This window comes from Mytilus trossulus, chromosome 1, assembly GCF_036588685.1.
Source record: "Mytilus trossulus isolate FHL-02 chromosome 1, PNRI_Mtr1.1.1.hap1, whole genome shotgun sequence".
NCBI lineage: Eukaryota > Metazoa > Mollusca > Bivalvia > Mytilida > Mytilidae > Mytilus > Mytilus trossulus.
Window position 1 is genome coordinate 16,368,285 of NC_086373.1, and position 21,027 is coordinate 16,389,311.

The following is a 21,027-nucleotide window of genomic DNA, read 5'->3' on the forward strand; positions in this document are numbered from 1 at the left end:
TATACTATATATAAATCGACTTTAAATAAATATGCTTAAATAAATTAAGGCAGCAGTGGTATACCTGTGTCCAGTTCTCGTAAATTGATAAGGATGAGACCAAACAAGTAAACAAATAAAAACAGAAGGAATCGCATGAACTGCAGAAGGAGGAAAACAAAACTTTATGACAAACGAGATGAGTTCAGCTTCCCAATTGTAAACATTCCATTTCTATGTAACAACTTTCCTGCAGCGCATGTATACGGAATATATATCTCCCAATATTGATACGATATTTCCGCGCTTTTATTTACTATTATGATTTCCTTGATAGAGGATTGCTGCTCAAAAGGAAGCTATTAAACCAAGAGTTTCAAAATGTGAAGTTGAAATCATCTTTACGGACGTCATCGCATGTTGATTGGCCGTTATGGAATAACCGTTTCACAGATGAAATCAGATATGTTTCTTACGTCGTAACTACTATCACCTTCACTTTTCATGAATGTGACCTACCGAATTAGACTATTTACCGGATTTGTTATAACATAAGCAACACGACGGGTGCCACATGTGGAGCAGAATCTGCTTACCATTCCGGAGCACCTGAGATTACACCTATTTTTTTGTGGGGTTCGTGTTGCTCAGGCTTTAGTTTTCTATGTTTTTTCTTGTGTACTACTAGTATTATTTCTCTGTTTTTCTTTTGCATTTTTAGCAATGGCGTTGTCAGTTTATTTTCGATTTATCTGTTCCTCCGGTATCTTTCATCCCTCTTTTGCATACTTCTCTTTTCGTGCGAATTCAAACTAAGTCAAAATGTCAAAATTAATGACAGGACAGAATTAGTAAAATTATAGATCAGATAACTATAAGTTCTATAACCTCGAGGAATGTCGCCAGTGCGTTCAGTCACCGACAAAGCGATTCCTATTGTTAAGACTCATAAAAATACAAGGCTTGTAAATTATTGAATTAAATGCGTGTTTCATATACTAGTACATGAGATTCACCAATGACGTTAGATTCAAAGTGTAAATCAACAATGAAACAAAAGAGCACTGAAAGCAAAATTTGTGAATTTTAAACAGTTGTGTCAACTTTTTGCAAATCTTGCAGTATAGTTGTATCCTTAGTGTTTCAAATAATTTAACATTTCATGACGGTGAATTCATACAGAATATGGAATCAATGATATTGCATACCAGCACAAAAACGCTAACTTCAGGGTGTGTTATAACCTTCTGAACGAAACGTCAAACTCCAGTGGTATTGACTTAGTGGTTGTAACTAAATACTCATTAAAGAGGCCAGACATATAATCAAATAAGACACATGCACGTTTTGAGTTGTTTTCCAGTCGTTCCGTTGGTTTTAAAAACTAAGGATGTTCTCATCACAGGAATAGATTGCCTTAGCCGTATTTGGCACAACTTTTTGGAATTTTGGATCCTCAATGCTTTTCACCTTTGTACTTGTTTGGTTTTATAAATATTTTGACATAAGCGTTACTGATGAGTCTTATTTAGTTAAATCAATAACTAAATTAAAGAGCATACATGTAGAAAGCATCCTTCAAATTAAAACACGTGTGTGCCAAAATCAGACTTAGTGGTGATTATTGTGTGTAGAGTTTTATTTCTTATCTAAGTACAGTGACCAGACCCAATATTTTTAAAATTTAATCGTCAAACATACTATATGGCTATATTATATATCATTGGATTCGGAAAAATGAGTACTTTTGGAATATCGATGTCGTCAAAACGAAATGTGGTAACAGTTTTGCATAAATTAAGGTCAAAGATCAACATATTGTTTTCTTTTCTTTTCTTTCTACATTTTTAAAATTGAAAGATATCAGCAGCATTTTGTGTTAAATTTCAAATTAATTGACATTGAATTATCTCAAAAAAGGAACTTATTACTTAGTAATTGATTAATTCTGAAAATTGGCGTTTTTCAAACACTTGTTTTTTTTTTTATACAAGATCAATACAAATTCCGTCAAATTTATAGTAGTTACCTTGCCGGGTGACATCGAACCTCAGCAATAAATGATAAATGTTGTTTTCAATTAAAGCCTTCTATCCCGAACGGGTTTTTTTGTTGCAAAAGCTCATGCATATAAAAGAGGAACGAAAGATATCATAAATCGAAAAAAAAAACTGTCAACTTCTGGCTAAAAAGGAAAGAAGACAAACAGACAAACAATAGAACACATGACACAACATAGAAAGCTAAAAAATAAGCAACACTAACCCCACGAACAACTTGGGGTGATCTCAGGTACTACGGAAGGGTAAGCAGGTCCTGCTCCACATGTGGCACCCGTCGTGTTACTTATATTATTACAAATCCGGTAACTAGTTTAATTCGCTAGGTCACATTCATGAAAGGGAAGAGGATTGTATTTACGACGTAAGAGACATATCCGATATCATTTGTGAAACGATTATTCCATAACGGTCAACCAACTCGTGATGGCGTCCGTAAAACTTACGAAGGAATGAATTCAACTTCACTATTTGGAACTCTTGGTTTAAAAGCTTATCATGAAAATCATGATAGGAAATGCAAGCAAGGGAATATCATATCAATTGGAAGATATACCGCATATGCAGGTCCTGCTGGAATGTTGCTACTTAGAAATGGAAAGTTCACTTGGAAAGCTGAAATCATCTCTTTTGTCGTAAATTTGTTTTCAACCGACCATCATTGTCAATTTCTATATGTTACAGTTGGGGAAAAGCAAGCACATAGTTGGTGAATGGGTTAAAATCTTTAACTATTTTTAACACTGCCAATGTTCCAAATCTGCACCTACGACTCGCATGCATGTGTCATCTGTTTGTAGTAGTGAAGACACAGAACAGTCACACCCGTATCAGAGGTCCGAATGATTATTCTGTCGCTCTTTCTCATTTCTGTTAACTTCATGTCAAAGTATAAGGCATGTATTATCATACGAATATTGGCCCTTGTTGAGTGCTAACCAAGTTACGACAGTCATTTACAATTAACATTAATGTCTGAAATAACTTCTTCAATTTCTGATTTACAAACGTTCCGGCTAAGTAAAGCCCATTATAAGGTAGAAGAAGATTTGTCATAGTTTTGAAGAAGAAAAACTACCAAAGAAATTACTGAGAGCCTGTTGATTTTCTTTAACAGAAAAAAACTTCTTCCAGTCAGGAATCCTTCTCTCTTCAATAATCTGATACAATTTGGTAGAAGCTGTAGTCTTTGTGCGGCTTTCCTTTTCAGCAGACAACTTTATTGAGTTTTTCATATCGTACGGTAAAAAAATGTCTGCTACTGTGTGCGCTAGAGAAAAGCATAGGGTCACATTTTTATAATAGTCAACTGCAAGGTCATCATTTATTTTACTTTTTTGTTATCATCAATACATTTTTAAAGAGCAATAGCATACCACCTCTCAGACTGGTGTAAGTTGTGAATGATGGGCCAAAGGGAGGTATGGAAAGTGCAAAAGACATAAGAATCGAATTGGTTCACCAAATCATGAATTTCAACAAAAGACCCATACGCTTCAACATATTGATGGCAGATTCCATCATTACGTTTTTCATCAGAACGTTAGAAGCAACGTTTACTCTTTACAATAAAGGAAGTGATTCAGTACTTCTTCTCTTGTACACGATACACTTTTCAAAATTAAAAAAACATGTGTTGCCTTTTTTATATGGTCATTTTTATAAATTTCCTGTTACAAAACTTTGAAATATTCGAAAAACTAAGGACTTTCCTATCCCAGGAATAGATTACCTTAGACGTATTTGGCAACACTTTTTTGGAATTTTGGTTCTCAATGCTCTTCAACTTTGTACTTGTTTGGCTTTATTACTATTTTGATCTGAGCATCACTGATGATTCTTATGTAGACGAAACGCTCGTCTGGCGTAATGAATTATAATCCTTTGATAACTAAAACTATACTACTCTAGGACCTAATCGTAAAGGACTTCATAATTCAATCATTTTCCAGGTAACTACATGTCCAAATTCAGACTTGGTTCTTAATTTTTGAAATACAAATAAAGAAAAAAAACCATATCAAATAAACATACGAAAATAAAAAATCTTTTAAAAAATACATAAAAACACGATAACCAACACGAAATGGGTCCATGAACTTACAAAAAAGATCGAATTGAACAAATTTTAGCAATGAAAAGTCTTTGTGATACGAAAAATCATTTATAGATTAAAATAATAGTATCGGTCCGGTTCAGTATTTGTGGAAAGTCGAATTTCAAGAGGAAAACCTGTATCTTCATTTTGTAGTAAAATTGAGAATGGACATGGGGAATGTGTCAAAGAGACAACAACCAAACCAAATAAAAAAATTGTGTAGGGGTTCCGCGGAACCCAGTGTCTCGCCTACTTTTGCTGTAACTCCCAGATTCAACAAAAATGAGGAAAACAATCAATAAAATATTCCTCTTGATAGTATCTTTTGATTGTAAGAAGCTTCTGTCCAAGTTTGATAAAAATTTCAGGATAGTTTATGAATTGAATAAATGTTTTAAAAACTTTAACTGCAGACTGTATGTAATGTTAACTGGAAGAAAAACTAAGTCCATTAATAAGTATAATACAGATACACAGGTAACAAATATTAACAAAATTTCCTTTCTTTATACTAGCTTTTGATCATAAACAAGCTTCTGGCCAAGTTTGGTACAAATTTAAAATAGCATAAGAAAGAATTAAGATTTTAAAAAATTTAACCAATAAGTGAATGTGTTGTTTCCTGGCAGAAAACCTAAGTCCATTTAAAAGTCAAATACGGAAAAAATGGATTTTTTTTTACAAAATTTACTTATGGATACTATCTGATAAACAAGCTTCTGTCCAAGTTTGGTACAAATCCAGGATAGTTAATGAAAGTTATTGAGATTTTAAAAACTTCAACCACAGAGTGAATGTAATGTTTCCCTGCAGAAAAACTAAGTCCATCTATAAGTAAAAAACAGAAAAAATGGAATTTTACTTTTGCAAACTTTACTTCTGGATACTATTTTGTGATCATAAACAAGCTTCTGTCCAGGTTTGGTAGAAATCCAGTATAGTTTAAGGAAGTTATTCAATTTTAAAAAACTTTAACCTCAGAGTGAATTTAATGTTTCCCTGCAGAAAAACCAAGTCTATTTATAAATAAAAAAATTGTAAGGGTTCCGCGGAACCCAGTGTCTCGCCTACTTTTGCTGTAAATCGCAGGCTCAACAAAAGTGAGGAAAAAAAACAATAAAAATATTCCTCTTGATACTATCTTATGATTGTAAGAAGCTTCTGTCCAAGTTTGGTAAAAATCTAGGATAGTTAATGAATCTAATAAATGTTTTGAAAACTTTAATTGCAGACTGTATGTAATGTTAACTAGAAGAAAATCTAAGTCCATTTAAAAGTAAAATACAGAAAAATGGAGTTATCTTTATACAAAATTTACTTTCTGGATACTATCTTATGATCATAAATAAGCCTCTGTCCAAGTTTGGTACAAACCCAGGATAGTTTAAGAAAGATGTTAAAATTTTAAAAACTTTAACCACAGAGTGAATGTAATGTTTCCCCGCAGAAAAACTAAGTCCATTTAAAAGTAAAATACGGAAAAAATAGATTTTTTTTTTACAAAATTTACTTCTGGATACTATCTTATGATCATAAACAAGCTTCTGTCCAAGTTTGGTACAAACCCAGGAAAGTTTAAGAAAGTTATTAAAATTCTAAAAACTTTAACCACAGAGTGAATGTAATGTTTCCCCGCAGAAAAAAAACTAAGTCCATTTATAAGTAAAATACGGAAAAAATGGAATTTCAATTTTACAAAAATTACTTCTGGATACTATCTAATGATCATAAACAAGCTTCTGTCCAAGTTTGGGACAAACCCAGGATAGTTTAAGAAAGTTATTAAAATTCTAAAAACCTTAACCACAGAGTGAATGTTATATTTCCCCGCAGAAAAAACTAAGTCCATTTATAAGTAAAATACGGAAAAAATGGAATTTTATTTTTACAAAATTCACTTCTGGATACTATCTAATGATCATAAACAAGCTTCTGTCCAAGTTTGGTAGAAATCCAGTATAGTTTAAGAAAGTTATTAAAATTTCAAAAACTTTAACCACAGAGTGAATATTTGTGGACGCCGCCGACGACGACGCCGACGACGGAATGTAGGATCGCTTAGTCTCGCTTTTTCGACTAAAGTCGAAGGCTCGACAAAAACAGAAAAATGGAATTTTATTTTTGCAAACTTTACTTCTGGATACTATCTTGTGATCATAAACAAGCTTCTGTCCAAGTTTGGTAGAAATCCAGTATAGTTTAAGAAAGTTATTAAAATTTCAAAAACTTTAACCACAGAGTGAATATTTGTGGACGCCGCCGACGACGACGCCGACGACAGAATGTAGGATCGCTTAGTCTCGCTTTTTCGACTAAAGTCGAAGGCTCGACAAAAACAGAAAAATGGAATTTTATTTTTGCAAACTTTACTTCTGGATACTATCTTGTGATCATAAACAAGCTTCTGTCCAGGTTTGGTAGAAATCCAGTATAGTTTAAGAAAGTTATTCAAATTTTAAAAACTTTCACCACAGAGTGAATTTAATGTTTCCCTGCAGAAAAACCAAGTCTATTTATAAATAAAAAACAGAAAAAATGGAATTTTATTTTTACAAAATTTACTTCTGGATGCTATCTTATGATCATAAACAAACTTCTGTCCAAATTTGGTAGAAATCCAGTATAGTTTAAGAAAGTTATTAAATTTTCAAAAACTTTAACCACAGAGTGAATATTTGTGGACGCCGCCGCCGCCGACGACGACGACGGAATATAGGATCGCTTAATCTCGCTTTTTCAACTAAAGTCGAAGGCTCGACAAAAACAACAGTGTATATTTTGTTTCAATGCACAAGTCAAAATAATGCTTCTGGGATAAAGGATTTTTATTTTTTTGTTTAATAAAGGTTCAAAATATCATATAAATGTTGATTATTTTACATTTTGCGAAAAAATAAAGGATGAAATTTAAGTGAAACGTACTCTATCAATTAAAAGAAAAAGACTCGTAGTGTTCAATATTTACAAAAACTCTTCAATAACGGATTAATTTTGCTAAAGTTTGTTTGAAATTGTTAAAATAAGGTCTAACAACAATGTATATAACAACAAGAGTGCACACACTGAAATGTCTCGCCTTCTTTACTAATCATTGATATTATGTTGATAGTCCTAATTATAAAGCTTTATTACAACTGTCACATAAACTTAACATTAACCAAGATAGATAAACAAAGACCAATGAACCATGAAAATAAGGCCAAGGTCAGATGAACCATGCCATGCAGACATGTACAGCTAACAATGCTTCCACACATTAAATATAGTTGACCTATTACTTATAGTTAAAGAAAAATAGACCAAAACACAAAAACTTAACACTGTGCATTGAACCGTGAAATAAAGGTCATGGTCAAATAAAACATGCAGGACTGACATTTAGATCATAAAGTATTTCCATTCACCAAATATAGTTGACATTTGGCATATAATATTAGATAAAAAGACCAAAACTCAAAAACTTAACAATAACCACTGAACCATGAAAATGAGGTCAAGGTCAAATGACATCTGCCCGCTAGACATATACACCTTACAATCATTCCATACAACAAATATAGTAGACCTATTGCATAAAGTATAAGAAAAACAGACCGAAACACAAAAACTTAACTATAACCACTGAACCATGAAAATGAGGTCAAGGTCAAATGACATCTGCCCGCTAGACATATACACCTTACAATCATTCCATACAACAAATATAGTAGACCTATTGCATAAAGTATGGGAGAAACAGACCAAAACATAAAAACTTAACTATAACCACTGAACCATGAAAATGAGGTCAAGGTCAGATGACACCTGCCTGTTGGACATGTACACCTTACAGTCCTTCCATACGCCGAATATACTAGCCCTATTGCTTATAGTATCTGAGATATGGACTTGACCACCAAAACTTAACCTTGTTCCCTGATCCATGAAATGAGGTCGAGGTCAAGTGAAAACTGTCTGACGGGTATGAGGACCTTGCAAGGTACGCACATACCAAATATAATAATCCTATTACTTATAATAAGAGAGAATTCAACATTACAAAAAATCTGAACTTTTTTTTAAAGTGGTCACTGAACCATGAAAATGAGGTCAAGGACATTGGACATGTGACTGACGGAAACTTCGTAACATGAGGTATCTATATACAAAGTATGAAGCATCCAGGTCTTCCAGCTTCTAAAATATAAAGCTTTTAAGAAGTTAGCTAACGCCGCCGCCGCCGCCGCCGCCGGATCACTATCCCTATGTCGAGCTTTCTGCAACAAAAGTTGCAGGCTCGACAAAAAGCATATCACGAAAGCACTTTAAGAATGTAGGCCTAAAATCTTTTAAAAGTATTTTTTTTCTTTAAAACAAGGGAACGAACTTTAAAGCCCATTTTACAAAAATTGCACCGTACGATTTTTTGACGACAAGTCAAAATGTGAAGTGTAACATTTGAACTACCAATACTGTGATTTATAGCCGTATAGTCCGAATAGTGAGCTGAAATCAAGATATTTAGAAGGCTATCACAATAATGAATTCAAAGAGTACGAAAGCCAAATATTTGAAAAGTTACATGACGAATCTAGTTATTATTCCTAATTTTGTCTGGGTGTTTCGATAAATCCTGGTTAATGCGGGTTTCACACATTGCCGATTATTGCTCCCGATTGAGATCAGACAGCAATACGACACGAAAAGTGAAAAAGTCGGATTAGTATCCTCAATTATCTGGAATGTCCTATCATTGCCTGAACGCATTCGTTTTAGTTCGTAACAGATTCCTACTGATCGGGAAGGGTCCGAATAGTTCGGCAAAGCATCCCGACAGTTAGGTGCGTCCCGTAACATTCGGGGCAACTCAGCCGATTTTGTCTAGTCGGATTACAATCGTGGCTATGTCGTGACAGATTCTGCTGTATCGGATCGAATTCCGAACAATGTCTTGTGTATTCTGGACGGTGTCCTGTGGAACGGGAATGATCCGGAGTAATTTTTCATAGTTGTTTTTCTGCCGATTGAGTCCAGATTGCATCCAGATCTTGTCGATTGCGAACCCTTTTTTGCCGAAACCGTTCCAAAACAGTCACGTTATTAATACGAAATTCGTCAATGATACCCACGTCAGAGTCCCGACAATTACAGAATACAATACGACTGAGACCAGACAAAGCCGTTTGCAATGCGATAGAGCGGACTATGATAGGATTACGTTCCGACAGTACTTGATCATCCCGAATATGCCGACAGTTTTCGAACGGATAACTTCCGTCAGCGTCGGTTCACTGTCCGGTCACTGTCTGATCTCAGTCGGATAACATTCGGTAGAGTCGGGACGCAGTCAGGACAGACTCGGTCGAATTTTACCTGGCGAAAAATACAAATCGGATTAGAAGCGGATTCAGAACGGTATTATCGGGACTAATTCGCTTAGAAACAGTTGAATATCGGTGCTTCCTGAATACTATCTGATTGTTGTCGTGATCAAATTATTTTTTTTACAAATTTTAATTTAAGTTTGAATTTCCATCCAAGATTCACAGGATCTTGATCAGACTTTTAATAAATTTTAATCGGGAATGGTCCTATCAAGAACGGTAGTAAAAATCGTGAATGTGTGACCCCAGCTTAAGGTTCCACTAAAGTCAAAATATAGGACACTTCATAAACATCTAAACTTTGCCTGTATTTTTCAACCTATAATGAATAAAGTCATAAACTATGAAAACATATGTTCATTTAAACATACTTTACATATACACACAGTGTAAATTGTAAATAAACTTGAAATTGTTATGTTGTGGCCAAACCGGTTCTTGAGGTGAACACTAAATTTTCAAAAAAATCTGCAGGCCTGCAAGACGACTTAATTTGCTGAAAATTGGTATGGATGAATACTGTAACATGTAATGCAGGGCAAGCCAATGCTGATTTGTCACATACATATGTTTTAATGGCATATTTGTCCAATTTCTGTATTGTACCTTCCATATTCGTTCACTTAGATACATGAAATTAACTGAAACTCGAAAATCAATACATTTTATAAAAAATTAACAATGGCTTGCCCTGCATTACATGTAATAGTATACGTCCATACCAATTTTCAGCAAATTAAGTCGTCTTGCAGGCCTGCAGATTTTTTTGAAAATTTAGTGTTCACCCCAAGAACCGGTTTGGCCACAACATAACAATTTCAAGTTTGTTTACAATTTACACAGTGTGTATATGTAAAGTATGCTTTAATGAACATATGTTTTCATAGTTTATAACTTTATTCATTATAGGTTGAAAAATACAGGCAAAGTTTAGATGTTTATGAAGTGTCCTATATTTTGACTTTAGTGGAACCTTAACTTAGTGTTCATTATATATTCTAGGCGGATACAAGAGATTTGAATTATCCACAAATAAACTCATTAAGTATTGTTTCGTGTCCCCTGTTAATACTTCCAGCTTGACATACTCATATTAGTAATCTTTTCTTGAAATATTTTCCCGCTGAAAACGATCAAGTATCTATGAAAATGAGGTCAATGTCAGATGTGTCTGCCATACGGACATGAACATCAAACAATCATTATATATTAGTCAAATCACGACGAAGAAGGAAACGAGGACAAGGACAGCGGACATATGTCAGACGGAAACATCATATTAAAAGGCTGCTGTAAATAAGATAAAAAAAAAATTCACAATCGCTATTGAATTTATAAGCTTCACCGTGAAAAAAAATATGTTGATCAAAGATTTACAAAAGTGACGGATTGCTCACTAAATATTGCTAACTAGTTTCAACTGATTTTTATACCCAACTGCGGCCAAGCTTCGCGATAGGTCGTGCGACATAATCAGACAAACAAACTTTATTAGATTAACTCTCTAAGGAACGATCGTTTTCATTGGTCAATTCAAACCTTCGACCTCACTTCTGCAAAAATAGAACACACGTACTTTAACGTTGAATGAACTGATTAATATTCACGTAGCTGGTCAAGGTCGTCTAAAGCTTCCATCGTCGTATTCGCATACATGATTCTATTAAATCACAATTCTAGCTTTATAAATGTGCATGTGAAATTCATTTGTGTTATAATTTTCTGCAATTATTTGGTAGTAAGGTTTAAACTTTAAAATCTGAACAGTTAAAATATTCAATTTAAATATCTCTTCTAAATCAAGGGACGACATCAAAAGTTTAATGTAGGATAAAAAAAAAAACTCAATTCACATTTTTTTTTCTTCATTGACACACCCAAGTTGCTTATCCTGCCTTCTCTTTTACTCAATGGACTCGATGAATTAACGTTGTACTTGAAAAATGAAACTGTATACTTTACTACAAACACTTTTCATATAGTTTGCCAAGTTTTAGCTATTCTTCATAGAATAGTGATTTTTTTTCTGATTCCATTAACTTGAAGGAAAAAAATGAATTCCGAAATTGTAAGTAAATTCATAACATGTAACACGCTTTGTTAAGAAAAAATGGAGATGTCCAATCCTGGCACAGCGGATAATTAAATGAAGTTTATACAAACGATATAATTCATGAGGTTTTGCTATTCTCGCTTGAAAAACGAACGTAAATTATATATTATATAAATATTAAACCGTTGGTTTTCCCGTTTGAATGGTTTTACACTAGTAATTTTAGGGCCCTTTATAGCTTGTTGTTCAGTGTGAGCCAAGGCTCCGTATTGAAGGCCTTACATTGACCTATAATGGTTTACTTTTATAAATTGTTATTTGGATGGAGAGTTGTCTTATTGGCACTCTCATCACATCTTTCTATATCTATGTAAATAGAAACAAACAATGTCTGTATTCATTAAGGCAGCAACCATTTGATTTTCTGGGGGGGGGGGGGGGGGGGGGCTATGGTTTTTTTTGGAAAAAAAAGTTTGTTTCCAAGTTTTGGTGAAAAAAAAAATGTTTTGGACCCTGAGAAAAAAAAAATTGTTTGTTTTACCCTCAGCTGCCACTATATATAATGCTAAAATTGAAAGAAAAAAATTGTTTTCGGTTTGTTGCTAAAAAAATAGATAGTTCTTCGCCGAAGGCGAAAAAAAAGTTTGCACAGAAAAAAAAACCATAACCCCCCACCAGAAAATCAAATGGTTGCTGCCTAAATCATTTAAATGTATTTATAAAAAGGTGAGTTTTATCTTGTACATGTATACATTTAGTCATCCATAATTTCTTGATATTTTTATTATCAGTTAATCATACACGTTTCGTTTTGTATTTTATTTCAAATACGAATACATACTATATATACTTTAGCGGATTGTTCAACAATGTTATGCAACTCTATTGTTACAGTATCAATTTAAAAAATAAATATTCACCCATTCATAATCGAAAACAGTACATTTAAATGTAATAAAGAAGATGTGGTATGATTGTCAATGCCACAACTCTCCACAAGAGACCACAATGACACAGAAATTAACAACTAAAGGTCACCATACGGCTTTCAATAATGAGCAAAGCCCAAACCGCATAGTCAGCTATAAAAGGCCCCGAAATGACAATGTAAAAACAATTCAAACGGGAGTTGTTCCTTATAAACTACGACATTTCTCACAAGTATTTATATTGATTAAGTTCCAAACATGCGAAAGTAATAATCTTCACTGAATTCATTCAGGCGCACAAATGATACGATTAAGTTATTTTGTTTCTATCTTTGGGGAACAACTTCCTCCTTTTATGGTAGCTACTGTGTGTATGTTTTAGCATGAAAATAATAAAAGAGGAATGTCAGTGCAGCCCATCATTAATTATTGTAAAGCAGGATCAGTATTATGAAATACTTTATAAGTGACTACGACATTGTAAGGATTATAACCTATCGTAGGTATGAAAGACATTAAAAGTGGTTCATTTATTCATCCGTATAAAAGCGGCACATGTATTTTATTTTATCCTTATATTTCTCATCATGCCGGGTACAAGATAATTGAGTTGCTGCATGCATAAAGAACTTAGAATATCAGTATACTTTTTCGACCCCACTATTTAAAGTTAGCAAAACATTTATTTAAATCTTTTGGTCAAAGGTTTGTAAACTATACAAATCATTGTTTTACGTTCGTAGTAACATAGTAAATTCCATTGTCGGTCACCTGTGTCAATTCACGTGCACACTGACTAGACTGACTACATTGCTGTTGTATTTAAATCTTTCGGCCAATGAAATGAGACGTTACAAGTTGTTTGTTTATGATACGCCAGAATGTTATCAATGAACTATCAAATGCTAAACTTCACTGCATATCACTGTATAGTATGTTCTCATGAGGAACTGTTACACCACTGTCCCAGGTAAGGGGAGGATTGGGATCCCGCTAACATGTTTAACTCCGCCACATTCTGTTTGTATGTGCCTGTCTCAAAACAGAAGCCTGTAATTCAGTGGTTGTCGTTTGTCGATGTGTTACATATTTGTTTTTCGTTCGATTTTTTGGTACATAAGTTAGGCTGTTAGTTTTCTCGTTTAGATTGTTTTCATTGTCATTTCGAGGCCTTTTATAACTCACTTTGCGGTATGGACTTTGCTCATTATCGAAGGCCGTACAGTGAACTATAATTTGTTGTATCATTGCCTATAAAAGATAAGTAGATATTGACTTGATTGTCTTTTTGTGAAATTATAATTCGCAAGTATGGTCCGCAAAAAGGTCCATTTTAAAAAGTAAATTCACAAAAATACCGAACTCAGAGGAAAATCCAAAACGGAAAGTACCTATTAGAACGACATAATCAAAACCTCAAACACATCAAACGAATGAACAACTGGCATATTTCTAACTTTGTACAGACCTATCTTATTTTGATAATTGAATAACAAGAGTTAAAATAAGGTCTAACAACAATGTATATAACAACAAGAGTGCACACACTGAAATGTCTCGCCTTCTTTACTAATCATTGATATTATGTTGATAGTCCTAAGTATAAAGCTTTATTACAACTGTCACATAAACTTAACAGTAACCAAGATAGCTAAACAAAGACCAATGAACCATGAAAATGAGGTGAAAGTCAGATAAACCATGCCAGGCAGACATGTACAGCCAACATTATGCTTCCATACAACAAATATAGTTGACCTATAACATGTACTTTAGACCAAAACACAAAAACTTAACAATGTGCAATGAACCGTGAAATTGAGGTCATGGTCAAATAAAACCTGCTGGACTGACATATAGATCATAACATATTTCCATACACCAAATATAGTTGACCTTTGCCATATAATATGAGAAAAAAAGACAAAAACTTAAAAACTTAACTTTGACCATTGAACCATGAAAATGAGGTCAAGGTCAGATGACATCTGCCCGCTAGACATTTACACCTTACAATCATTCCATACACCAAATATAGTAGACCTATTGCATATAGTATCAGAAAAACAGACCAAAACACAAAAACTTAACTATAACCACTGAACCATGAAAATGAGGTCAAGGTCAGATGACACCTGCCTGTTGGACATGTACACCTTACAGTCCTTCCATACACGGAATATACTAGACCTATTGCTTATAGTATCTGAGATATGGACTTGACCAACAAAACTTAACCTTGTTCACTAATCCATGAAATGAGGTCGAGATCAAGTGAAAACTGTCTGACGGGCATGAGGACCTTGCAAGGTACGCACATACCAAATATAGTTATCCAATTACTTATAATAAGAGAGAATTAAACTTTAAAAAATATTTTAACTTTTTTTTCAAGTAGTCACTGAACTATGAAAATAAGGTCAAGGACATTGGACATGTGACTGACAGAATGTTCTTAACATGAGGCATCTATATACAAAGTATGAAGCATCCAGGTCTTCTACCTTCTAAAATATAAAGCTTTTAAGAAGTGAGCTAACACCGCCGCCGCCGCCGCCATAGCCGCCGCCGGATCACTATCCCTATGTCGAGCTTTCTGCAACAAAAGTTGCAGGCTCGACAAAAACTGGTTTTAAAGCTAGCTAAACCTTTCACTTATATGACAGTCACAGAATACATTTTTGAATGAATTGTCGTTGATATGGTCATAATCATAAATATAAAGCTTTGATTTTTTTCTAAATATTAGCTTTATTTGGCAAAAACCTGTCCGATTGAGTCCTTAATGATCGACTTTATTTGACCTTTAAACTTTTCAGTCGAGCGTCTTCTGCATGTCAGACTTACATAATTAAAAGTTGTGTTTCTTTGTTTGTTTATTATGCCACATCAATGTATTATTCAAAGATTTCTTACCGTGTCAACTTTTGTTATAAGCTCAACTGTCTAGTTTCCTTTCTGGTCCTGTTTTATAGAATTGGTCTAATATTTGATTCAATTCATCAAACAATATTACCTAATACCAAGCTATTACCATCAATATTTTGACAACAATGTCTTTCACTTAAATCTGTTGATAAAGGTTTTTCAATGAATCAATTTGTCACTTGTAACTAAGATACAATTAAGAAAAGCAAAGCAAATAGGAAAAATAGTTCGAAAGAGAAGTTACAAGTGTCCAAAATTAACAAGTTGACAAAGTGTTTTTGCCACAAGTATTACCATTCACTTTAAAATTTTCAAATCTCATAAAATGAAGTGTTTTAGAGAGCAAAAATCAAAAGCTTAACTTCATTTATCATGAGTACTTTGTATCTTCTGTCTATTTATTTTGTAATAAGTAGTGCTTTAATATCATTTTAAGGAAGTTTTAACAAATAATTTGAGTACTGCCACTTCAAACTTAATAAAGTTACAGGAACAAAGAGATATTTTCTATAAGTCATATTTTTACGATATCAAAGATAATATCATTTCTTTGGATCAGATTTTATCATGTAGGCCGTCTCTGAATGTTACATTAGAAAATATAAAGAGTTTGAGAACATACTCACATAACTACTATCCGTGTTATAAAATCATCCAGACATTAAAACAAGAAGCAGTCTTTAACTCATTGAAGGTTGTGAACAAATCAAATATATTGAGAATGGAATGTGTCAAAAAGACAACCACCCGAAAAGGAGCAGAAAACAGCCCTAGGCCATCTAAGTGTCTAAAACAAGGTGAGAAAAATCAAGCATCTCAATGGCCTTCAGCTGGTGCCTTAACAATAAAATGTGTATTAGTTCAGTGAAAATTTACACCACACTAAAATATGAAACAAATAAATGAACAAATTTCAAAAGAAGCTGTTTATTTTTAAATCATTCCCACTTTAATTACTCTATATTTTCCTTCAGAACAGATATATCTTGTGTGATTACACAGAGATTGAACACAAAATTCATAAAAACTATAATAAGAAATAAAACTCAATAGATATTTACTGTTTTTTTCTAAGTAAAATCTACAGATGTGCTCTTTAAAACAAAGAGCTATGATTAAAATTATTATCAACTTTATTGCTGAAATATTTACAAAGAGGTGAATTATATCTAATTCAGTCATTAAATGTGTAAAATTGCAAAATCTCATGATCAACAAACTTATAGTTTACATGTGATATGAACTTTTATATATGCAAAACAGCAAGTCTTACAGTAAACTAAGGGTAAATGGCTATGTCACAGATTTTGGTAAAATTTGCAAACAAGTGGGGCTTGGTGAACTATAACTGAAAGTTATGGAGAAGACGTTCTAAGTTGCAAAACTTGTGTCTGATCCTATTGTCAAAGTTTTGGACAATAAAATATGCCAAACTAACTGAACATTGAAAAAAAAATGAACTTATTTCTTTTATTTTCTGTAATATCACTTTGTAAATTCTTGTAAAATAGGAGAAAATCAGCATAAAAAGCATAAAAAGCACATAAAATCAACAAAAGTTATCCTTGAATTTTGTCTTCAAATCATCAATACACATCAATAGATTTTTTTAAATATATTATATGTTGTTGGTACATAAATTACAATTTAGATGATGTAAAACATCAGTAGGATCATTCACTTTGTTTTAACAGTACCGGTGTACATCATTCCAAATAGTGTTCTCGGTGAAAAAATACCACAAAACTTAAAATAAGCACAACTTCACCTTGTTGTAGGCTGTAAAACCTTAAAAAAAATTTATAATGTTTTTCCCAAACAACTATGTAAAGAATTGGTTTATAAACCCAAAACCAATGTTATTGACTCTTTGATTATTTTATATCATCAGAACAGAAACTTTTGTACCAACAGTTTTATCAGAAAAATCTTAGGACTTTAAATTGGATTTCAGATTATTTTAGGACAAATATAAGATTTTTTTTCTTAATTCCTCCTTTTTTTATCTAAATCGTTACCTTTTTTTAAAGAATTTAATCGATTATATTATAGATAATAAAAGAAATAAATGTATAATTATTTTTTTTCCATTTTTAATTAATAGTTCAGCGAGTAAAAATTATATGCATTTTTTTTTATGGCAAAACCATGACATAGACTATTTACTGTTCTAAGACATTAGGATCATAAGATATGTTTTAATTGGATGTGCTCATTAGAATGTATAACAAAACAAATGTTAATATATCTATAAAATTTTTAAAATCATGAAAAAAGAAAAAAAAAGAAAAGCAGAATGAATTTCAATTAATGAATTGAACTAGTCTGTATCCTATAGTTATAACAAAAGGAAGCACCTTCAATAAGAAACTAAGTAACAATTTCAAATTCAAATATGAAACTATTTTTTTTATATCTTTCATTTTCATGAAGTCATTTTCTTTGAATCTGTTACTTTTCTAACTGATATTGATAATTCATCACCAAAGAAATCATCAAACAGCATAGAGCTGTTTGTTTCCAAATGTTGAAATTTCTAAAAAATCTATGTACCAAATTTAATGTTTTATTATAAAAAATGAATAGGAAGGATACCCATAGGAAAAAATCAACATCAACTGAAGGTGTGATAAATTAAGACTTCTGAAAGCCTTGTCAAAATTGGTCAAATATTAATTAATCCACAGTATATATACGGAGTGCCAATGAAAAAGCAACACTAAGTTTTTTAGAAATAATATTTTTATAAAAAATAATATTTTGTTTACAGTAATTATTAAAGACAGTTAAAGGGTTATCTTAAGATAAAACTCAACCAAAAATGTTCAATTACCACAATTCGAATGCAATACATTAATGCAACACAACGCTACAATTCACTAACTCACAGTCTCAATAACGAATGTGTCCACCTCGTGCTGCAACGCAAGCTCTACAACGACGTGGCATTGACCTGACCAAACGTCGGATACAGTGTTGTGGAATGTTTGTCTATTCTTCTCGCAATGCAATTTCGAGTTGGTGCAGCGTAACTTGTGGGGGCTGTCGTGGTTTTATGGCTTGTCCAATTTGATCCCATAAGTATTCTATTGGACTCAAATCCGGCGAAAAGGCTGGCCATGGTAATGTCTGAACATGGTTGTTGCAGTTGTGAGTCGTGCGGAGTGTGCACGAGTGTTATCTTGCTGGAAAAGATCTTAAGCGATTTTGGCGTCATACTGCTGTCAGCATGTTACCACGGAAAGGCCTCCGTGGCCTCAATCCGCTGCTGCGCAAACGGCGTCTTACCGTGTTTGCTCCAATTTGTCTCCTATGGACGCCGACAGTCTCCCGTGCTGTTTGGACAGCCGTACGGAACCGATCTCGCAGATGCTGAAGACGAATGTATCGGTCCTGTTGGGCAGTAGTTGCTCTCTGTCTACCGGGACATGGTCTATCATTTAAAGACCCAGTTTGGTTGAATCTTTGGATAAGTCTGGTAATTGCTGAGACTGAACAATGCATTTTGCGTGCAATTTCACGACTTGAAATGCCTCCTTGCACCATGCCCCAAACTTCATGTCTCTGGTTGTCTAAAAGTCTTGGCATCTACGGCTTAGTTTATTGCAGTGGCTAACAAAAAAGGATGGGAAAGTTCAATTCTTAAGCGAGGCTTTCCAAAACACACAATGAGAAAATATCTATCTCGTGCGTTAAATAGCGCTCAACTCAACTCAACGTTAAAATGCACTCAACTCACCCCCCTTTTTTGTAACCAAGCACGTAACTTTTTTTTCTAAAATTATTCCAGCGTAAAGATTTTGAAAGAAGTCTTAAGATTCATTTTCTAACCAATATAGGGAATCATTTAAAAAAAAAATTATATAAATTTTGAAATATTTGAAATTTACAAGTGTTGCGTTTTCAGTGGCACTCAGTATAATAGTCAAATTATAAAAATAGATAAAAACAAAACATCTATATTTAAAACTGAATAAATTTAAATGTTGTGATTTCTGAGTATAAAAATTAAAAGGAATAATCAAATTAAAGAGAATAAGTAATATACTACATGTATATGCCACATGGAAGACAAGATATACAACTGTAATATAAGATCTATATATCATAATATCAGCAACAGTAAAAATGTATAAATTAGTCATTATAATTATAAAACATGATATAAATAATTTCTTATTTGATATATTGAACAATCTCATAATTCAACGAAAATTTTGATAAAACCATTTATATTTCTAAGTGATCACTGTTAATATGCAAAATTTGTTTTAAAATGCGAAAAAATTTCCCAATACTATATTTGCGCTAATTGTTTTAAATTTACATGGTATCATTTGCACCAAAAATAAAATATATGATTGTGCCAATTAAAAGAAAAATAAGTTGCCTTCTCTTTCATCTTGGCTTTGGTAGTTTACACTGGCAGAGTTAAAGTCATTTTATGACATTTAATAGAATACCTACTTTAAAACTTTGTACAGCTGGACAACATATATATTATTACAAAGGCTGGAATGTGTTACTCATTACACACACAAAGCCTTTGCAGCTGAGTTCTCAGTTGAAATACTTCTTATATTTTTGAGGGTCAAATCTTTCTTTTTCTGAAGCATATCTACTTCTTACTGCTGCTGCATATGTAACTCACAATTTAATGTATGTAGTAGCTTGTAGCTTTACAATATATATATTGTCCAAAAACACAAACATTGAGAAATGGGATGCAGTCCCTTGTAATTCATTGTAATTCTTGTGGAATGCCTCCGTTTCATTATTGATACATCTTGCAGTAGGTGGGATTTCAGCCCATACTGATGGAGGGACCAAAGAACTGTCATCAAATATAAATAAATCATTAATATGTAAGATAGAAATATGTACAGTTGAATTGGTGCTAATGAGTTCCGATTATTATCACAATTGATACACAGCTAATTTTGCATAGGTACTATTTCTGTACCAAAAATCTGTAGTTCTGGAATTCTACTTTTAATATTCAGTACTATTTTGTTACTTTAAAATTATTGTAATATTTAGGTACCTGTTGTTTACAGTACTTGATTTGTACTTGAAATTAAAGTACTACAGATTTTTTGTTGCATGGTTACATTTTCAGCATTATAAAAGTTTGTCTTTTTCAAATCTCACCAAGTTATGATGTTCAAACATAGAATACTGTGATCATTGATGGTATTATTTTTGTACCAATATTTTAAGTACAAATCAAGTACTGGAAAATACAAGTACCTAAATATTACAATAATTCTAAAGTAAAAAAATAGTACTAAATATTAGAAGTAAATTTCTAGATAGTACATATGCAAAAGTAGCTGTGTACATTTGAAAGAACAAAAGTTTGAGCAAATGATACCCTTGAAAAACATTTATTGGCGCAAAAAGGCTCCTGTCAAATTATGCATGCTAACCTTAAACCATTGTTCAAAAAGATTTTTTTTAAATTTTGAAAGGAAATAATTTTTTGTAAAAATTTTTGAATAGGTGTACGAAAAAAATATAATCAACTCATAAATATACACAAAAATAAGAGTTTATTTTAACACAAGCTTTTGACAAAAGCTCATAACACTATCAAAATAACTTATAACAAGAGTAA

At 32.8% G+C, this 21,027-nt stretch overlaps 1 protein-coding gene across 1 annotated transcript in view; it reads right to left on the minus strand.

The window, feature by feature from the left end:
• The window catches only part of LOC134716676 (uncharacterized), a 35,517-nt gene extending 19,993 nt beyond the window's left edge, over positions 1-15,524 (minus strand). Inside the window, exon 1 of the mRNA XM_063579692.1 lies at positions 15,399-15,524. The gene's annotated coding sequence lies outside the window, so the exon portion shown is untranslated. The remainder of the gene's footprint in view (positions 1-15,398) is intronic.
• Positions 15,525-21,027: the final 5,503 nt, after the last annotated feature.